Source organism: Bombus vancouverensis, chromosome 18 (genome assembly GCF_051014615.1).
Source record: "Bombus vancouverensis nearcticus chromosome 18, iyBomVanc1_principal, whole genome shotgun sequence".
Classification (NCBI taxonomy): Eukaryota; Metazoa; Arthropoda; class Insecta; order Hymenoptera; family Apidae; genus Bombus; species Bombus vancouverensis.
Window position 1 is genome coordinate 1,547,757 of NC_134928.1, and position 20,943 is coordinate 1,568,699.

The 20,943-nt window shown below is 39.4% G+C and overlaps 1 pseudogene; it reads right to left on the bottom strand.

The window, feature by feature from the left end:
- Window positions 1-13,737: 13,737 nt before the first annotated feature.
- Window positions 13,738-13,820, bottom strand: LOC117160434 (U6atac minor spliceosomal RNA; annotated as a pseudogene).
- Window positions 13,821-20,943: the final 7,123 nt, after the last annotated feature.

Genomic DNA, 20,943 nt, shown 5'->3' on the forward strand with positions numbered 1-20,943 from the left:
TAAGTGTTGGAAATATATTATTTATAATTCTGTGAATCACAGTGTTATACAACCTCAATCACCCCTATTATCTCAACGGAAATCAGAGAATCGATCAATTCGTGGTGTCGATTGTTATAATCGTAACGGGAATTTAAGACTCCCGTTGACGTCTCTCCTCGCGACTGCGTCTCCCCGCGATTGGTCGAACTAACAGACTATTATTATAATTAAAAGCTATTACTTATAATTCTCAGTGAGAATTAATTATAAAATTCTTCCAAATAAAAAAGAAAGAAAAAGACTTCTTAAATGTCAGATTTTAAAAAGAGTACCGCACCGCATCGCACATTGGTGGTGCTTGGGAGGCACACTTGGAGCGTTAAGTGTTAAGAGGAGATATAAATTTGTAAATTTATCAAATTCAGAAATGTTATTTAGAAAAACTTCAATAACTTTGACATTTTTTAGGAAAAAACACGTTTTGCAACACACGTTCAATTCTTTTTTAGGTGCCAAACGGAAATGAAAAAGTTATCAATGTACAACGGAAGCTACCCACATTAAAAAGGAGAGCATGCACGCGCTAGCCTCCGCGGTACATCTCACGAACGCACGCTAGTGGGGATGTCGCTGGGCAACGGAGGGAAGAATCCGTTCGATCAATCACTTTATCTGTATGCGATTAATATCGTTGTGTAATATCGGAATATATTAAAGGTGTAATTTTGTCCCATTAATTATAATTTATTAATAATGGATTGAAAATACAGATATTAGTTAGACAGAGAAACGATGTTTGATTAACAGGAAAACTAAATGCAACGCTCGTATTTACAACAAATAACTTGACAACTATTTGGTAACTCTCTCTCTCTCTCTCTCTCTCTCTCTCTCTCTCTCTCACTAGCAACTCTACACTCGACAACACTCGCAACTCAATTCTAACGACTCTATGCTTCGACGTCTCGATCAACTCTGACCCCCAGTTCGCTGTGAAGTGCCGAAGCGTGTAGACGTGTCTCTAGTGCCCAGCGTAGTCCGAAAACAACACGTGTCGCCCAACCGTCGAAAGAGAACACAGCCAAGTGTCCCTTACCCTTTAGGGAGAAGAAAATCCCACGCACCTAACCCCAACCCGAATACTAGCCTCATAGCCTCACGACTAGTTGTTCATTCCGAATTAACTAGCTCGATGATGGCCCAGCAATCGCGACCAGGCTCTCCGGAGCAGACACGCAGCTACCCCGCGCTACCTCCCCCGTGGCAGAAGTGTAGCAGAACTCTCCGCACCAACGACGCTAATACTACAAAGAAAAGGAAAATAGAAACAACAACGCAAATAAACACTCACAACAGGTTCGCCGTATTGGAATCCCCAAATGACGCCATGGAAATCGTAGAACCGCCACCAAACCAACACTCACAGAGAATCCCCCTCCAATATTTGTGGACGACGTTGTCACAGACGAAATTCGAGCAACTGTATATAACAAACCGAAATTCCGAACGCCTTATCGCGTGTGACCGTCCGGTCAGCACCCGTTCTCAGCCGCCTGAGTGGCATTCGATCACTCCAGCCGTTCTCCGAATTTTACACTAAATATAAACAAAACCTTCTCCCACTCCAACGAATGGAAGAATATAAATGCTCCCTTCAAAATCATCCAGTCAGTCTAATAAAAAAATTCTTAACTAATCCAAGTATCGAAAGTGTATCATCGCGAACCGAAAAAATTGTATAAATTGAGTAAAAAAATAAAAAGAACTTAATCTCCTTTTCGGAAATTAACAAGTTCCTTATTTTTACCTTAATTTTACACGACAACGTCATCGACATACAGACAATGATCAAGTCCCTAGAGAGAGAGATATCTGCAAGGAGGAATATATCCTTAAGATAAGTAACAATAAAGTAAAAATACTGCCGACGAACCCAGAAGCTTACAGAATACTCACCAAGACACTCAGGACCCTGAACGCCAACTTCCACACCTACCAACTCAAACAGGAAAGGCCTTTCCGGGTGGTCCTACGAAACATACACCACTCAGCAGACATAGACGAACTCAAATACGAACTCTCAAAACTCGGCCACGAAGTCATAAACGTAAGTAATATAAGGCATAGAGTCTCGAAAGACCCGTTATCCTTATTCTTCCTAGACATTAAACAAAAGCCGAACAATAAAGAAATCTACAACATCAGTCGCCTAATGAACGCGATAGTAAAGATCGAACCACCGCTTGTAAAAAAAGAAATAGTGCAATGCAAAAGGTGCCAAAGGTACGGTCATACGCAGAAATACTGCAACCATACTTTCCGCTGCGTTAAATGCGCAGGCACTCACTCCACTGACCAGTGCGCCAAATCACCGGAAACCCCAGCGAAATGCATCCACTGCCAAGGGGACCACCCTGCCAACTACAAAGACTGCCCAGCATATAAAACACTATACACGAACAGGTACCCTAAGCTCAGAGCAAAAGAGGTATCCAACCAAACACCCAGCCCACCGAAATTCACGACTACCCCAACCCCCTCAACCAACCAAACACCCAGTCCTACCAAATTCATCTCCACCTCAACCTCCTATGCCCAAGCAGTACAAGGCATCCAAAATAACCCGAACAGCCAAAGGTACCTTCCCCAAAACAGTGTCCCCAACCCACCTAACACAGACAACTCCTCAAGGCTTGAAAAGCTAATAGAGAAACAATCAGAGCAAATAAATCACTTGCTATCGCTACTAACACTCATCGTGGAAAAATTAGCACGCCCCGACTCAAAATAAAACCAAGGCGCATAGCACTCTGGAACGCCAACGGTCTAGCGCAACACAAACTTGAACTAGAACTCTTCTTAAAACACCAGCAAATCGACGTAATGCTCGTATCGGAAACCCACTTCACCGACAAGAGCTACTTGAAAATAAATGGTTACAAATTCTACCATACCCAACACCCCAGCGAAAAGGCCCACGGTGGCACCGGAATAATAATCAAAGCAAGTATTAAGCACTACGAACTTCCATCATTCCAGAAAGACTACCTCCAAGCAACAAACGTAGCAATAGAAGACTGTCATGGCTCAATCACCACCTCAGCAGTATACTGCCCTCCCAGACACTCCATCGCCAAAGAAGACTTTGATAACTTTCTGGACACCCTGGGCAATAGATTCATAGTTGGAGGAGACTATAACACCAAGCACATCCAATGGGGCAGCAGACTGGTTACAGCAAGAGGCAAAAACCTCTTAAACAGCATAATAAACAACAACTACCTCACCACATACGAACCCACATACTGGCCCACTGACACCAACAAAATACCCGACCTTCTCGACTTCTTCATAACTAAAAATATCCCATCAAGACACGTCCAGATCAACTCCTCGGCTGATCTCTCCTCTGATCATTCTCCCGTGATAGCAACAGTCAGTTCAACAATCATCGAGAATACACCTAATGGCTCCATTCACAACCAACACACCAACCTGCAGCTCTTCAGAGAAGTCTTTACAAACTCAACCTCTGCCTTCACCCCACTAAAAACAAAGGAAGATATCGAAGCAGCCACGGAATACTTAAACACGAGCATAATAAACGCAATCCGCCTCTCCACACCGACAAAGCCATCCAACAGCAAACAAGAATGTCCCCAATACATACTAAAAAAAATAGCAGAAAAACGTAGACTAAGAAGAGTATGGCAGACCCATAGAACACCGGATGACAAACGCAAACTAAACAACGCAACTAGAAAGCTATCCAGAAACTTAAAAAACTATAAAAACGACTGTTTCCATAAATACCTCGCCAGCTTATCCCCCACAGCCGACTCCAACTACTCACTATGGAAGGCCTCCAGGCAACTCACACGCCCCCCACAAATAATCCCACCTATCCGCCGTCCGCAAGGTGGATGGGCGCGAAGCCCTATAGAAAAAGCCGACCTGTTTGCTAAACACTTGTCAAAAGTATTCAAACCCCATTCCCCCAAAGCCGCCGCGGACGTTACTGAATACCTACACACCCCCTTCCAAATGTCCCCTCCTATCGAACCCTTCTCCTCTGCAGAGACTATAGAAACAATCAGTCGCCTAAACCCCAAGAAAGCAGCAGGACACTGTACTCCATCTACGCTGCCGACCTACCTATATCAAACGATATAACAATAGCGACATTTGCAAACGACACAGCGCTATTAGCTACCCACGCAGACCCGGTAATAGCCTCATCCACTCTCCAGCGAAGTCTCGACTCCATGGAAAAGTGGTTTCACAAATGGGGCTTCAAAGTCAACGAAAAGAAATCCTCACATGTAACCTTCACGCTCCGAAAACAAACCTGCCCCCAGATCACCATCAACGATGCAACAGTTCCTAGCAAGGACTCAGTCCGATACCTGGGCATGACCCTGGACAGGAGACTAACGTGGAAGACACACATCTCAGATAAAACGAAGCAACTAAAGGACAAACTAAAAAAAACTCTATTGGCTCACGGGCCGACGCTCCAAACTAAACATACAGAATAAAATTACCCTCTACAAGACCGTAATAAAACCTGTCTGGACCTACGGAATCCAACTATAGGGAACAGCAAGTAACTCCAACATCGAAATACTCCAACGCTTTCAATCGAAAACGCTAAGATCCCTAATTGACGCACCTTGGTATGTAACCAATGAAACAATACACCGCGACCTCAAGATACCCACCGTCAAAGAGGAAATAGCAAAATATAGCGACAGATATAGCAAAAGAATCAACAAACACCGAAACCCCCTAATCACTGGACTACTCGATACGACGGACCAGATTCGCAGGCTGAAGAGGCACTACCCGCTAGACCTAAACGTTAGATTCATTTAATTATCCAAAATAAGCATTTGCACTTACTTATAATACTTATAAATTATACCTATCTATAATAAGTATTAACTTATTGTAAATAAACAGCCATGTCACTGCGCCACGCCAGAAAAATTGCTGAAAATTCTCAACGCGAGAATTGATTGTAATTTCAACAAATAAATAAAAAAAAAAAAAAAAATCCTGTCCGTGGTGTATGGCCTGGTCTCTGATATGAATTGACGTTACACCGTCGAAGCCGGAGGATTTTTTGTTGTTTAGTTTGGAGAAGATTGTGTTTAGTTGATTGTAATTTGTGAAGTAGTTTATTTCTGGATCTGGTTGTTTGGGGTTGTCTGCGGTGTTTTCGTTTGAGAATGTGCAGACTGTTTTGTTTAGCGTTTTGCCTTGTTCCATTTCATTTTTTAGTTTGTTTGTTTCGGCGATGATAATTCTGTTTAGTTGTTCTCGGCCCATGTGTTCGTCTTGCGTATGTATTTTGGAAAAGTGGGTGCCGATGATGTCTAATTTTTCTATTGTTTTAGGTATTATGAAGTTACCCTCGGTGTCTTTGATGGTGTTGTGTATCGTTATACCTGCTTCTTGGATGAGGGAGGCATTTTCTGGGGGCAATTTGAGAGGTGGGATGGGGTTTTGTTCTTTTGGTCTAAAGATTTGATTTATTTGTGGGAACATGTTGGCTGAGTCGTTTTTGGAGATGTTTTTTATTTTGTTTGTCCAGTAATGGTTTATAGAAATTGCGAATTCTTGTTTCAGTTGCGCTTTTATTCTGTGTAGTAGGAACTTTAGGAATTCTAATTCTTCTCTTTTGTCGTAAGAATAGTTAAATTTTATATTGTTTATTTTGGACAGTATGTAGCTTTTATCTCGATGTAGATCTTTTATTTTATTGTTTATATAGGGCTCGCATGAATTTTTTTCTTTTATGTTTGGCACGGATTTTTGGAGGGCGATTTGTGTATGTTTTCTATTTCATCTATGAATGAGTCGATTTAACTATTTGTTAGGTTGACGTTGTTGTAGATCTCTAGGTCGCAGTTTTGTTCAAGTCTGTCTTTTTGTAATTGTACCTGGGTGTCTCGGTCTGAGTTTCGAGTGTTAGGGAGTCAGATGTATTTTTGTTTACGTGAAATACTAGGGCGTTATGGTCACTGTCATAGGCTGAGGTTTTGAGGTTGTTATTTGGACGTAGGTTTTGGAATTTTAGTCGCGCATCTGCTAGGCATATGTCCAGGTATGAGCCTCCTTTTGGGTAAGAGGGTAGCTCGGAGCTGTGTAAGTTTGTTTTGTAGTGGATGCTTTTATTGTCTAGCCAGTTTCTAATGAAGTTGCCTCTCGTGTTGTTTATTTCGTTTTTCCAGCTTGTATGTTTTGCGTTAAGGTATCCTGCTATTATATAGTAGTTTTTCGGTTTGTTGAGCTGCAAGAGTTCGAAAAGATTATTGAATTCGTAGTTAAATTCTTTCTGGTTTCCGTAGGTTGCGTACGCTGCAGTGATGAATAAATTTTCCTTATTGCTTATTTTTATTTTTATGATCGTTGTTTCTAAGGTTTTGAAACTTGTTATTTTATCAATTAGAATTGTTTTGTATTTTATAGGGTTTTTTATGAGGATCGCTGTTCCTCCTCCTTGACTGGCGTTCGGTCTGTCGTGTCTTATCATGGAGTAGTTTTTGAAGTGTACATTGTGTCTTTTGTTTAGTTTTGTTTCTGGGATGAGTACCATATCGGGGGCTTCTTTATTTATTAGGGTTAGCATACTGTATCTTTTTTGGTTTGAAATTAAAGAGTTAGCGTTTATTGCAATTATTTTCAGGTGCTTTAGGTTAAATTTATGTGTTTTTTGCTGTAATTGTTGGTTTGGCGTGTTTTGGTTATTCGTCATCTGTACTATTCAAAGTGCAGAAGATGGCGTCGAACCTTTCTTCGTGCGTTGATAGTGTATTTTTTATTTCATTTAATTGCATTTGTTGTTCTTTTAACGCTTGGAGAATACCTTTTTTAAAGTCTTCGATAACGTTTATAATGTTTAGATGGGGGGAGTCATCGATTGTGGTTGAGCTTTGGCTTGAGCGCGGATCTAAGTTTGTTAATTGTGATGTGTTTTCGATTGTTTGATTTAATTTTGTTCGTTGTTTCACTACGTCAGAGAACTTTAGTTCTGGGACGTATTTGCGGCTTATTTGGGCAATTCGTTTTATCTTTGTTTCTTTGTCTTTTTTGATTTTATCGGCTAGCTTTTTACGAAGCTCTACGAGTTTGGGGCAACCTTTGTATGACGCGGGGTGTCCATAGTTTTTGCAATTGACGCAGAATATTTTGTCTTTGGTTACTGCGTTTTCCCTTTTTATTTTGCAGTCGCCTGGACCATGGGGCTCACTGCATTTAACACAGCGGTAGTTTAGGTTGCAGTTTTGTGCTGTGTGACCTAATCGCTGGCATTTGTGGCATTGAGTTATGTCATCCTTTTTTTTTTACTATTTTTCCCCATTTTATTCTGAAGTAGTTAAAATGGTTAACTTTTAACAAGTTATTTATATTACTGTCGGGGGATACCTGTATTATATAAATTGGGAGCAGTATATTGTTCTTCCTTGATCTTTTTGTCGTGAATCGTGTGACTTTTGTGAATTTTACGTCTTCTATTTGCAAGGCTTGTAGGTCTGTAAGTATTTCTGTTTCGGTGTAGCTATTGTCTAAACCTTTTAACAAGTATGTATGGTGTTTCTCTGTTTTGGGTGTGTACGTGTAGAAGATTGTGTTCGCTGAGAGGAGTGTTTGTTTTGCTTTATGGAAGTTGGGTAGGTTTCGCAGGTAGAGTGCATGTTTATCTGAGTGTATTCTTTTAATATGGAACTGATTGATGCCCGCTACTTTCTCTATGAGCGTTACCGTGTCCTTTGGGTCTTGTAGCGTTATGTTGATAGGCGGCGGTTTGTTATCCCTTGTAGTGGATGGGGTGCTCGTACGCTCCTCCGCGGAGCATCCGGTGGGGCGTCCGTCAAGTGCTCGGTTCCCCCTTGGCAATGCTGGTGGCTCCTGGGTTGTACGATGGGGTCTGTCGCCCCTGCGGTGTTGATTGTTTTGATGGTATGGTGGGACTGTGTTTTCCCATTTTGCCTCGTAATGTTTGGTTTTTCTTTCTTATTTGTTCTAGCGTTAAGCTCGAAGTGGGGTAGTTTGATGGTCCCGGTTGTGGATGAGGCTCTGGTTCAGATTGTAATATACTGAATCTGTTTTTTGTTATGATCGCTGGAGGCGAGGTAGCTCTTGTAGACTTCATGTTTTTGATTTCGTTAGCCTTTTCTTCTTGGCTGGGGTGATAATCTACAACTGTGTTTCCTAGGATGTTTACTAGTCTTTTCGTCCTGGCAACCAGGTTAGGTTGTGGGTTGAGTTTCCGCGTCTTTTGAGCGGGAAGTCTTAAACTATTGTTGGTTTCCTTGGCTGTTTTTTGTGTGATTATTTTTCTCTTGATGGCTTTTTTTATTGGGTCTACGGTGGGTTCCGTTTCGTTGCTTTTGGCTTCATTATCGGTAGCTTCTATCTTTTTATACAATTTTATTTTGTCTTGTTTTATTTTATTTTCTTTTTATTCTTATTTGTATTTATAGAGATGATGTCAATGCAGTATTTTTCACTTTTTGTCACTTTTTGTCACTTGTTCCTTCTACTTTAGTGAATGTTAGTCCACTTTGACGCGCGCACTGAGAGGTCCATCCTGCTCGGCGGTCTACAGTCAACTGATTTTTTTTATAATGTATATTGACCAGTAGCTGAATGTTACATTGGTATGTTGTTCACAATAAACAATGAACGTTGGTTGTGGGGTGGTTTAGGCAAAAGTACCGGTACATGACGGTACGACATAGCCATACAATATTTTGTGCGTCGGAATTACATTTTTTTAGCTTTACAATATATAAATTGGATTTAAGTCGCTGTAGAACGGTGCTTATATACGATATTGTTTTTTTCTTTCTATCTCTGTCCTGAAAACCTGGTCGCAAAAACAGGACAGACAAGAACGAGTGCACTCAACTCGATTTCAGCGTTGGCTGAAATAAATGGTTTTATTACTTGCTTTTGCTGAAACGATGCTCACTTCTAGGAAAACTCTACATCTGCTTTAGTTTTTTTTTTTTTTTTTTTTACTTATTTATTAAAATTACAATCAATTCTCGCGCTGAGAATTTTCAGTAATATCTTCTTTAGTGTTTAGTTTTTTTTAGTCCTCAAAGCCATCGAGTACTGTTTAGCTCAATTTTTTTTTTTTATTTATTTGTTAAAATTACAATCAATTCTCGCGCAAAATAAATTTGATGGGCCTCCCAGCCTTTTCTAGGAATATGCCATGCACAGATGGTACAGCCGCGTACATATATGTCGGGTTTACATTAGAATTAGGGTTAGGGGCGCGAAACGAATCTTCGTTTGGGTTACACGTTGTCGTTATGCAATAGAGAAGACATTGACTAGTGCAAATACGATTCTTATAGAACCGGACAAGTAACCGTGGTAGTTAGGTACTCGAGAAACTAATGACAATGATCCTAGGTTCAATAACGAATCCGCGGTCGACGGGATGAGAGATGAACGTGCTCACAAAATTGACTGGTCGTAAGGGGTTACTCTTTTCGTCGATGAGATGGCAAGAAAGAATGACATTCCGTCCCAACGATGCCACAGAGGAAAAGCTATGATGGGGTGTGTCTTAGGACACGAGATCGTCGAGAAAAGCCTTCGTTCAGAAAGTAAAGGAAATTGGCGTTGCTGCTAATTGGTCAATCTCCATATCGGTGGTTAGAAAAAGATGCTAGCCGCCCTCGAGGGAAAGTTGCTAGTGGGAACGCCGCTCGTTGAAAAATAGGTCTCCCCTATTTTCCCATAGTTGGGACGAAGACTGTTTGTCTGATTGAAGGACTTTAGTTGGCTAAATCTTAAGATTTATAACGGGCCCTCGAGCTAGCTGAACATGTACTGCGGAGACGCATCGACATCTAGCAATCATCTTACTCGAAGAATAGGGTCTGCGTGTGGCGAGCTACGGGACAGAGACCGTTGGAATGTTTACTGTCGAGTGTTACAACTATTTCCTTTTTAAGGAGAGCTATAGAATTATTCCATGCCTTTGTTAGACAAAGCGTTCATCCCGTGACCGCGGCTACGTTCGGCGACTGACTGTCGCCTTGAGCCTAAGCTCATTATCACAACTCTCGAACAATTACAATCGGATTGAATAACTACAATTGTTCAATTACAGCTATAGTAGGCTCTAGGTTACAATGTTGCGGGATTATCCAAAATTCCAAAGGCTCCGGTGTTCTTTCATCTCCGACATATATGTCCACCTCCCCTCTTATCCATTCTATTATATTGCACTCTCTTAATTTTTCTATCTCTACGAACTAAATATTAGAAACTACAAATTAATAACTAATGACTAATAAATATTGCAGCTTTGGTCTTTAGCCTCCTTGCTGTGCTTCCTTCCTGTCGTTTGCCCTTTCATTCTCTATTATTGCTTTCAGTTCTGTTAAACCTTTTCCAGTCTCGTTTAGTGTTTTTCCTATGTCCTTTGATCCTCCCATTATTTCACATTCTTCTATTACATGTCTCAGGTCTTCTTTCCTTCTACATAGTCTGTATCTTTTTTTTTCCCTTTTCTTTCCAGTATTCCCCTGCTTTGGTCTCGTTCCCACATGTGAATCTTGCCTTCTATACTTCCACTTCATCCACCCTTCTAAGTACTTTGGTAATTCTTCTTTGGCGATATTTCTGTAATGTATATTATATTTGGTTTCCCTTATCCTTTCCCCCCTCTCTTCTGCTTCTCTCTTACTTCTTTCTTCTATAATTTGGTCTACTGTCATCCTTGTTTGCTCCTCTCTTGCTTCTATCTGCGTCCCTCCATATCTCACCTCTTCTAGTCCCTCCTTTCTCTTTCTTGCTCCTTTCCCTTCTTGGCCATTTCCCCAATTTCTCTCTCTTTCCTTTATACACTCCTTTACTCCTTTTTAGTTCCTTTTTCATTCTAGGGCTTTATCTTTATACCTTGCTGCTCTTTTTAATGTTTTTTCTTTGATTTCTATTAGCTTGCATTCTTCTATCGATATATAATTTGGTGCTGTCATACCTAATATCCGTTTTATATATCTTCTTTGTATTCTATTCAGTCTTTCTTCCATATCCCAGCCCCATACCTCTGCTCCAAACATCTTCATTCTCCTCTCGTAGTCCTGTTTGAATATTCTTTCTCCCAGGCTCCATGTTTTCTTCGTTGCTATTGTTACTCTCTTTTCCCTGTCTTGCATGTGTTTCTCATCACTGCGGTTTTTCTCTAGCATGTACACTAGGTATCTTATCTCGTCCACTTCTTCTAATTCTTGCTTTCCCCATTTCCATTTTCTTTGTCTCCTTTTATCCTTCTTTTTTCGAAAACTACTATCTTGGTCTTTTCCGTGCTCGGTTCTAATTCGGCTTTCTTTAAAAATTGTTTGAATCTCTTTAGCATATCTTTTAGCTCCTCTTCTCTATCTGCCATCGACACAATATCGTCTGCATATGTTAGTGACCATACCTTTCTTTTTCCTACCACTATGCCCCCAGCTTGTCCTTGCCTTAGTTTTTCTTCCAGTCTTGTTTGACTCCCCTCGCAGTCCAAAATTCCCTTGTGTCGCGGTTCTTGACTCTGACTACACTCCTTGTTTTTTCGTATATCGCTTTAATCCTTCGGTTTAGTTTTTCGCTAATCCCCATTTTCCTCTTTTTCTCCTCCAGTTTCTCTCTGTTTAGTCTGTTGAACGCCGCTCTTAAGTCCGCAAAGCAGGCATTTAATTTCCCTCTTTCTTTACCTAGCTGCTTGTATATGATGTGGTTTATCAGAAAAACCGCATCAGTCACTCCTCTTCCTTTTCTGAATCCGAATCTTCCAGTTTGTTTTCAATCTCTGCCTTCAGTCGTTCGTCCAGTATCTCTGCATAGATCTTGTATGCTGTATCCATTAGCGTTACTCCTCTGTAGCTCTTCGCTACTCTCTTGTCCCCCTTCTTACATATCCGACGTATTACTCCTTTTTTCCAATCTTCTGGTATCCCCTCCCTATTTCCATATTCTCCTTAGGGGGGGGGGGTAAGGTATTAAAATTTTTTTGTATTTTTTTAATTGAATGCATAATATCTTAAGAATATTGTATCAAAATTTCAAGTCGATTGGAGCAAAATTGACAAAGTTACGAGTATTTTCATACATGTCGGATTTTGATACCTACCCGACCCGAACGTGCTATTGATACCTGGCAGATGTTTCGCTCTCTATATATTACCTAATCTAACCCCCCAGATCCCGGTGCCCCTTTGAACACTATTTCTGTACATAATTTACGAGGTAACGCTGGAGAGTTTTTTCCAATTTGTTAATTATTTTTATTTTACAATAACAAATTATCCGATCTTTTCGCAAAAAATCGCATTTTTCCCTTCAAAGTGTTCCAAAAAAGTGAAAAATTGAAATTTCGAAAAATCCTCCCAGCGTTACCTGGAGAAAACTGCTTCCTAACGAATGAACTTTAATTGTTTGATTTCAGATGATACAGCACCAAGTTACGAGAGGCACCGCAATTCTACTTTTTTCCGAGACACGTCCGTGAAAATTTTATACAATATACTTCGAATGTCATACTTTAGTGTATTATTGGTTTTAATAAAGAGATTCTAACTGTGTCGTCACAAAAAATTCACAGAAACATGCCTTTTTTGTACGAATTAACCTTAGCCCCCCTTAACTCCCATAACGCCACCCCCACTTCCTTCGGTGCATACTTTCGTACCTCATTTTCTAACCCGTTTTCCCCCGTTGCTTTCTTTTGCTTCTTCTCTTTCCTTTTCTTTTTTCCCTCTATGAGCGCTTCTCTGCTGCATTTTCCTTTCATAAACTTTGTCATCTCCCTTCTCATCACTCTTTTCCTTTCTTTCCACTCCTTGTTGTACCACGCTTTCTCTCCCATACCCCATTTCCTCATCTTCACTTTCTTCTTTGGCATTGCTTCGTTTATCTTCTTTTTGATTTCAGTCCACGTTTCCTCTACTGTTCTTCCCTTGCAGGTCCAGTCTACATTCCTCCAGGTATTTTTCCACACTTTCGCTTGTTCATTCCCTTTTCTCCTTCTCTTCTTCTAGCTTTTCCTGGTTTTTTTATAATTCTGCCCCCCCATCCCTATTCAACGGCATGTAGTCCGACTATGTTCTTTTTTATACTGTTACGACCTTTCGCGGAGAGACGCGACCGCTAGGAAAACGCGTCAGCGAGAGGCGTAAATTCTCTCTACGATTCTGTTATTCGACGCCGCGAAATAGTCGTTCTCCTGTTTCGATTAAGATAACAGAGGTGGTTCAATGAAGTAACACTGTATTGACAGGTGAACATAAAATAATATATTTGACAATAATATGATGAATAAATTACACAAAGTTGACTCGACCTTACGATATCTCTCAATGAATTCGTTAAACTATATGATTTTGATTTTGCTCGTCAGAGCTCTCGATGTCTAACGCTTGACTCGTCAGAAGGGACTGATTCCCTTTCGATCATTTCTTTGTCTTGTTTGGAAGACGACCCCCATTATGCTCGCTTCACGCCACCGCTCGCGCCTATGATCACGTATGGCTCTTCTTGTGTCGAAAACGTTACGGACAAAAATCGACGTTTCTAGGGCTCGCTGCTTGGCGACAACTATGCTCCCGTCGATACATTCTATATGATCCGGCGGGCAGATGAGACGGTCTGCCTGCGACACTGTAGGACCGCGAGCGACGGTTAGACAATACAGCCTGTGGTAAGCATCGTGGCGTAACACCTACTTTCATGTCGATTATTGATAAAGATTATTCGCCACTGATACAATTTATATGTGTTCCCCCTTGTCTACGGGAATGTTAAACGTCTCTCCTTTCATACTACAAAAAAATTTTTTTTTTTTTTTACGTGGAGGAAATCTTCATAGACACCTTACAACCCTGTGGGGACGGGCAGAAGGTAGTGCCGGATTCTTACCGGCTAAAACCTCCACGAACGGGACAGTGTACCAGTGCGAGTTTTTATCGTCGGGCCCCTGTGTGCTTAACACCAAGCACGTTTAAAAACCAAGTACTCTCAGAAAGTACATCCAGAACACACGCAAGGGAGGGGCTGGCCACTTGCCTGTTTGTATATTCTAAGAGAAATTTTGGTTTTTCCGTCCCTTCTTATTTAATCTTTCCATACCGAGGATTCGAACTCGCGACGCGTCACCTTCAATTCTCGACCTTAACGACCATAGCCAGCTGCCCCGCCGAGCTTCTAGCTCATTGGAAAGAATTTGATTCTTAATGTGGTAATGTACATCATAGGAAGTATTCTAATTAGCCTCTTGAAGGAGATGTACATTTTTCATAGCCCTCTCTAAATACAAAGGGTAAAGGTAAATAATTCCCTTAATTAAATCATTATTATTAAATCTATTATGAAGCTCTTAATAATATATTTTTGCTGCTATTATAATTCTTGTAGTAAGAGATGGCCGTTCTAAAATAATTCCTGCTTCTTCTAATGCACTTATTTTCAAGATGCCTAGCCTTGCGTTTACCACCGCACTGGCAGAAATTTTATAACATATGGGATTAGCATAAGTTATAAATAGGTCTAATTAATAATTTGTAACAGAAAATTTTAACCTCAAGATTTAGGTCAGATGCAAACGATCGAATTTGCAACAAATGACCGCAACGGCAATGGGTTGGAAGAGCAAGAAAATACATATGTATGTATCCCGTACTTTCGTTGCGGGAGGGATAGGAATTTCGTGATGAAACCCAGAGGCTGCCAAGTATCATTGACGCGTTGTTGGAGTACCGCTCCTATTGCGTAATCGGAAGCATCGACTACGAAGCTAACGGACGCGCCTGGAATCGGATGCGCTAACATTGTTGCGTTAGCTAAGGCGCGCTTCGACTCGCGGAAGTTCTTTTCAATTTGATCGGACCACTCAATAGTCGCATTGCACATTGTTGTGCCTTTTAACAAGTCCTTGAGCGGTTGTAGAATTTGCGCTACCCCCGGTATGAAACGTCGATAAAAGTTGATCACACCGAAGTATCTTTGCAGTTCCTTAACAGTACCAGGTCGCGGTGCTTTGATTGTCGCGTCAGCGCGTTCAGCCAGAGGTTTTGTCCCCTCCGCGGTAACGGTATAGCCAAGAAATTGAATTTCGCGCACGCCAAATTCGCATTTTGCGAGGTTTATAACGACCCCGTATTCATCGAGGCGATTGAACAAAATCCGCAAGTGTTCGCGGTGTTGTTCCTCGGTGTCGGACGCGATTAAAAAATCATCGATATACGCGTAGACGAAATCGAGGCCTCCCGTGATTTCGTCCACGAATCTTTAGCACGTTTGGGCGGCGTTTCGGAGCCCAATCATCATACTAGTCGCTTCGAAAAGGCCGAAAGGGGTAGTAATCGCAGTTTTCGGTACGTCCTCCGGCGCGATGGGAATTCGATGGTAAGCGCGCACGAGATCGATTTTGGAAAAAATCCGACATATAGACGGGCCAGTCTTCGTAGTTCTATAAATAGACTCATGGCTTCGAAACTCTGTTGCAGTGTAACGCTGCCAGAATGTGGATCTGGATTAGTATACCCTTATATTTATACTTATACTTACAGTTACACTTATACTCAAATATATTTCTGTTACGCATTTATCACACGTGCCTCGAACAGATAACTTCAACAATGATTTTTTTTTTTTTTTTTTCTACGAAGATGCATTTTTTTTTATTTTTATTTAAAATTTCACATTTACAATTTGTCCAATTTGGACATTTGGTAGAATTTTTTATCTGTTTGATTATCATGTGGGTGGCTACCCCCAATGGGGTACCGTCTTCGTGTTTGTTAAGATATATCCTTTGTGAGATCTGCTGGGCGTTTCCCTTTTAGTCTTCTTTTTATGGTTGTGTTGATCGTTTCCGCTGTCAGCCGGTTCGGGTCAGTCCCCTAAATCCCAAGAAAGCAGCAAGGCACGACCTAATAGACGATAAAGCAATCAAGGAACTTCCCATAAAAGGGATCGCACTCATCACATGGATTTTTAATGCTATCCTTCGCCTTGAACACTATCCTAGGGCCTGGAAAATCTCATTGATTACCCCCATCCCTAAACCCGGTAAACCGATATACGAAACCAGCTCCTATCGCCCAATCAGTCTTTTACCTACCCTGTCCAAACTATTCGAGAAGATGCTCACGAACCGACTCCTTCCAATCCTAGAGAACTTGAAAACACTCCCAGATCACCAATTCGGCTTCCGAAAACATCATTCAACAGTAGAGCAAATCCACCGCCTAACTCATACGATCAACCAAACACTCGAAAAGAAAAAATATTGCTCAGCGGTTTTCCTAGACATCCAACAGGTTTTCGACAAAGTATGGCACGAAGGGCTACTATACAAGCTTAAAAAGATCCAACCTCAGCCCTACTACTCCATCCTAAAATCCTACCTAACCAATAGACAATTCATGGTTAAATGCCTAGACGCCACTTCCCAACATTCCCGCAACATTCCCAATAGAATCCGGCATACCCCAAGGTAGTGTCCTCGGACCCCTACTGTACTCCATCTACACTGCCGACTTACCTATATCAAACGAGATAACAATAGCGACATGGACATGCCCCTGGATAGGAGACTAACGTGGAAGACACACATCTCAGATAAAACGAAGCAACTAAAGGACAAACTAAAAAGACTCTATTGGCTCACGGGCGGACGCTCCAAACTAAACATACAGAATAAAATTACCCTCTACAAGACCGTAATAAAACCTGTCTGGACCTACGGAATCCAACTATGGGGAACAGCAAGTAACTCCAACATTGAAATACTCCAACGCTTTCAATCGAAAACGCTAAGATCCCTAATTGACGCACCTTGGTATGTAACCAATGAAACAATACACCGCGACCTCAAGATACCCACTGTCAAAGAGGAAATAGCAAAATATAGCGACAGATATAGCAAAAGAATCAACAAACACCGAAACCCCCTAATCACTGGACTACTCGATACGACGGACCAGATTCGCAGGCTGAAGAGGCACTACCCGCTAGACCTAAACGTTAGATTCATTTAATTATCCAAATTAAGCATTTGCACTTACTTATAATACTTATAAATTATACCTATCTATAATAAGTATTAACTTATTGTAAATAAACAGCCATGTCACTGCGCCACGCCAGAAAAATTACTGAAAATTCTCAACGCCAGAATTGATTTTAATTTCAACAAATAAAAAAAAAAAGAAAAAAAAATAAACATTGTTAGAATTTAATCTTGGAATTAGGATTAATATTCTGTGGAAGACACAATGTTTATGTTGAAATAATATAATGTGATATTTATTAAACAATTATTTCGAGAGTTATAAATGTGCGTTCTGGAATGTAGACAGTTGGCTAGTTATTCACAGACTAACTGCCTTAGTGACCTGTGGCGCTTGTAAAGATTTTGAACCCCCACTCTCTATAATGAGTGTGACCTGAGTAGATGTCTCTGTGTGACGTCACGTGCCACGGAACTTTCTAGCAGCTTCTCGATACAGAGCGCTACTCTGTCAAGGCGCGACACCGACGTGCCCAATGTTCCATCCATATCCTTAGGTTTCTTCCGCCGAGTTCTCGGAAGAGCATGCACGCGCCAGCCGCCGCGGTACATCTAACGAACGTACGCTAGTGGGGATGGCGCTGGGCAACGAATGGAAGAATCTGTACGATCAAACACTCTATCCGCATGCGACTGATATCGTTGTATTCCAACAAACATCTTTAAAAAAAAAAATATTTTCACACTTTGTTTACAGTCAACTTTGTAAATGCATACTTTATACATTTATATCTATACCAATCTATACATAACTGCTGCAGGAAGCTCTTTTATAAATGGCGCTTTTATAAATTTTTATAAATGCAAATGAATTTAAGAGGATTTTAACCGTACGTCAGCACATACAGTTTATTTTACGTGTCTCTACATAAATATGTTTTATATTTATATTATAAATACTTATATTTGTGCATTGTGTTTAATTATGAAACTTCTGTTTCGTACAATTAATAAATAACGATGAAATATAATATAATAATTCATAACACGATGAAATATGTCATACTTCGAACGTGTTTCCCGAGGTATAAAAAATTAACCGTTTAAATAACTCGTTAGAATTAAATTTGAATGAACTACTTCAAAAACGACTTGAAAATTATTTTTTCAGAAAATAATTTATTAGCCAAATAAATAGAAAAATGAATAGAAAAATGTAGCAAATGTGAAAATTATTTAAAAGTTGAGATCGTGCGCGGTTATCATTAGTTTGCATTTTGGGCACATTTTGTATACATTATTTTAACCAATTGAAGAAGAAAATAAAGTGCAACATTCCATATATTAATGGATTCAACGAAAAATATTTCCGGCCATTAGGCAACCGGATACCACACTAACCCAACCAACTACTTCTTTTCTTTTTCTTCTTCTAAGATTCTTGTGGATACCTAGGGGGAACTGAGATCGAACGGCGATAACATGTATAAGGGAAAGTTATACAGAAGAATGCCCTTACCTACATATTTCAAGTTCATTAAAATCGGTCAGACATTCTCTGATGATAATTAAGGAATTAATATGGAGAACAATTTATGTAACAATACATTCGCTGACACGTTGAATGAAATATTTAATAAATATTATGTAGGATTTTTTTATTTATTTCGAATGAGTTAAACAGGAAACGATGGTTATTTAACGTGAGCTAAATACTAATATGTCGAGTTAACATTAGAATTTAAGACGCGTAACGATTCTTCGTTTGAGTTAGCCATCGTTTTACGAGACAGAGATTATATTTACGCGAATATACAAGATTTTACAAAATATTATGAATATTGAGTTTAATGAATGATAAGATTAACAGACGGTAAGTTTAACTAATAATTAGATTAAAGAATAATAAGTTTAACGAATAATAAGAGTAACGAATAATATGTCTTACGAATAATAAATTTAACGAATAATGAGATTAACGATTGATAGGTTTTACGAATAATGAATTTAATTAACGCTATTAACAATGTTCCTAGGTTCAAACGAATCCACGGTCAACGGGATAACTCTTTACTATGCGTAGAATAATTTTAAACACAAAAAAAATACGATTGCTGAGACACTCGGTAAACTGCTCGATGTATCACTTTTCAAGGCGATCACACGAATGAATATCTGATGAAAATCTTTTTCGCTGTACGACTGCATTTGTTTGTTATACGCTCGCTGGAGGCATCGAGAAGGTTCCAATCGTCGTTGCTAGGCAGTTTCTGTCAAAAGTTTGTTGTATACTCTTTGGAAGCATCGAGAAAGATCCAAACGCCGTTACTAGGCAGTTTCTGTCTGGAGTTTGATTCCTAATACAACGTGTGTCCCATTATATCGACATCTCCAAAGTACAATTCTATGTGATTTCTAGGGAGAACAATACAACCGATCCACACCTTCGTCAGGCAAAACGTTTATCCCGTGACCATGGCTACGTTCGGCGACCAGTTGTCACCTCGAACCCACTTTCGCTTTCACAAATATCAAACAATTACAAATGACAATTGCTTAATTACAGCTATGATAAAATCTAGGCTAAAGCATTAGAAGACTTCCTCAAAATTGCAAAGGGAAGGCTCCGGTTTTCCTTTCATCTCCGACAAATATATACAATATTGTTAACTAGTGATTTGAATTGTATAGAGTTTTAACAGTTGAGCAGACTACAGTTGCAATCTAAAGCGTGATCATATCCATTTCCAATTAACTTCAACCAAAAAAAAAAAAAAAAAGAAATTATAACTATATAAATGACAACAGATATGTAACAATTTATCTTGCATATTTTACTTTTTATAATTCTTGAAGAATATTTGTATCCTATCCAAATTTTTTACATTATTTTCTAAATTTAATCAGGACTCAAAGGTTTAAAAACAATATAATACAGAGAATATTACATAATTATAGCGGATCAATATATTTTCATTAAAAACAGAATTTGTGTGTATTTCACTGTAACAAGGTTATGTTTATGAATAGAAAAATTCGGATATGGATGGTTCTACAGAAGTGGGAATTTCTTGCGGTCCTTATATTTCAATACTTTTAAAAATGTTAAATTGTATTATAATTGCACGTCATAGAAGGATAATAAATGTAATTTCATAAGCAAATTACGAAGAACTGTCAATTTAATTTAATTATATCCAAAAATTACCCTTTTACACGTGAAATTCTCAATCCACTGTTAAATAATATGATAAAGTTGTAAAAGAAGTAGCAACCTGAAGCAGCCTGATAAGAGTGTAATATAATATTTATGTTATATTCATGCTTGCGAGTTTGCTCCGGAGCGCCTGGTCGCGATTGCTGGGCCATCATCGAACTAGTCAATGATGATGAAAAATTCTCAACGCGAGAATTGATTGTAATTTCAACAAATAAATAAAAAAAAAAAAATATTCATGCTTAAAAAATGCTTTACACTGTTTCGGTAAAGTTATGAAGTGTATAATTTATTTATTTTAATTTACAATAAAGAACGCAAGATTGATCATTAGATCGCTTATGTAAGGAATGAATGTTCGCTATTTTTAAAAATGCAATAATTATTTTTAAATTTAACTGAGATAGCATGATTGTCCTACTGAACAAATTGTAAAATTTAAATAAATAAATAAAAAAAAGTGCATGATTGCGAACAACTTTCTTCTTTAACAGTCTAAGAAATCTATCTATATCAGTAGAATAAATTCTGTTTAAAAAATACATATCATATAATTATACAATGACTCATTGAAATCTAGCTTTTATTTTTTGTCGATAGTATGGTAAGAAAATACGAAGTTCGAACGCTCATAGCGATTGCCTGGGTTACGTCATCCTTTATTCTAGGAAAAGATAGCGATGCTTAAGGGTGTGGCGGACTTCGATGTCTTTCACAGCTG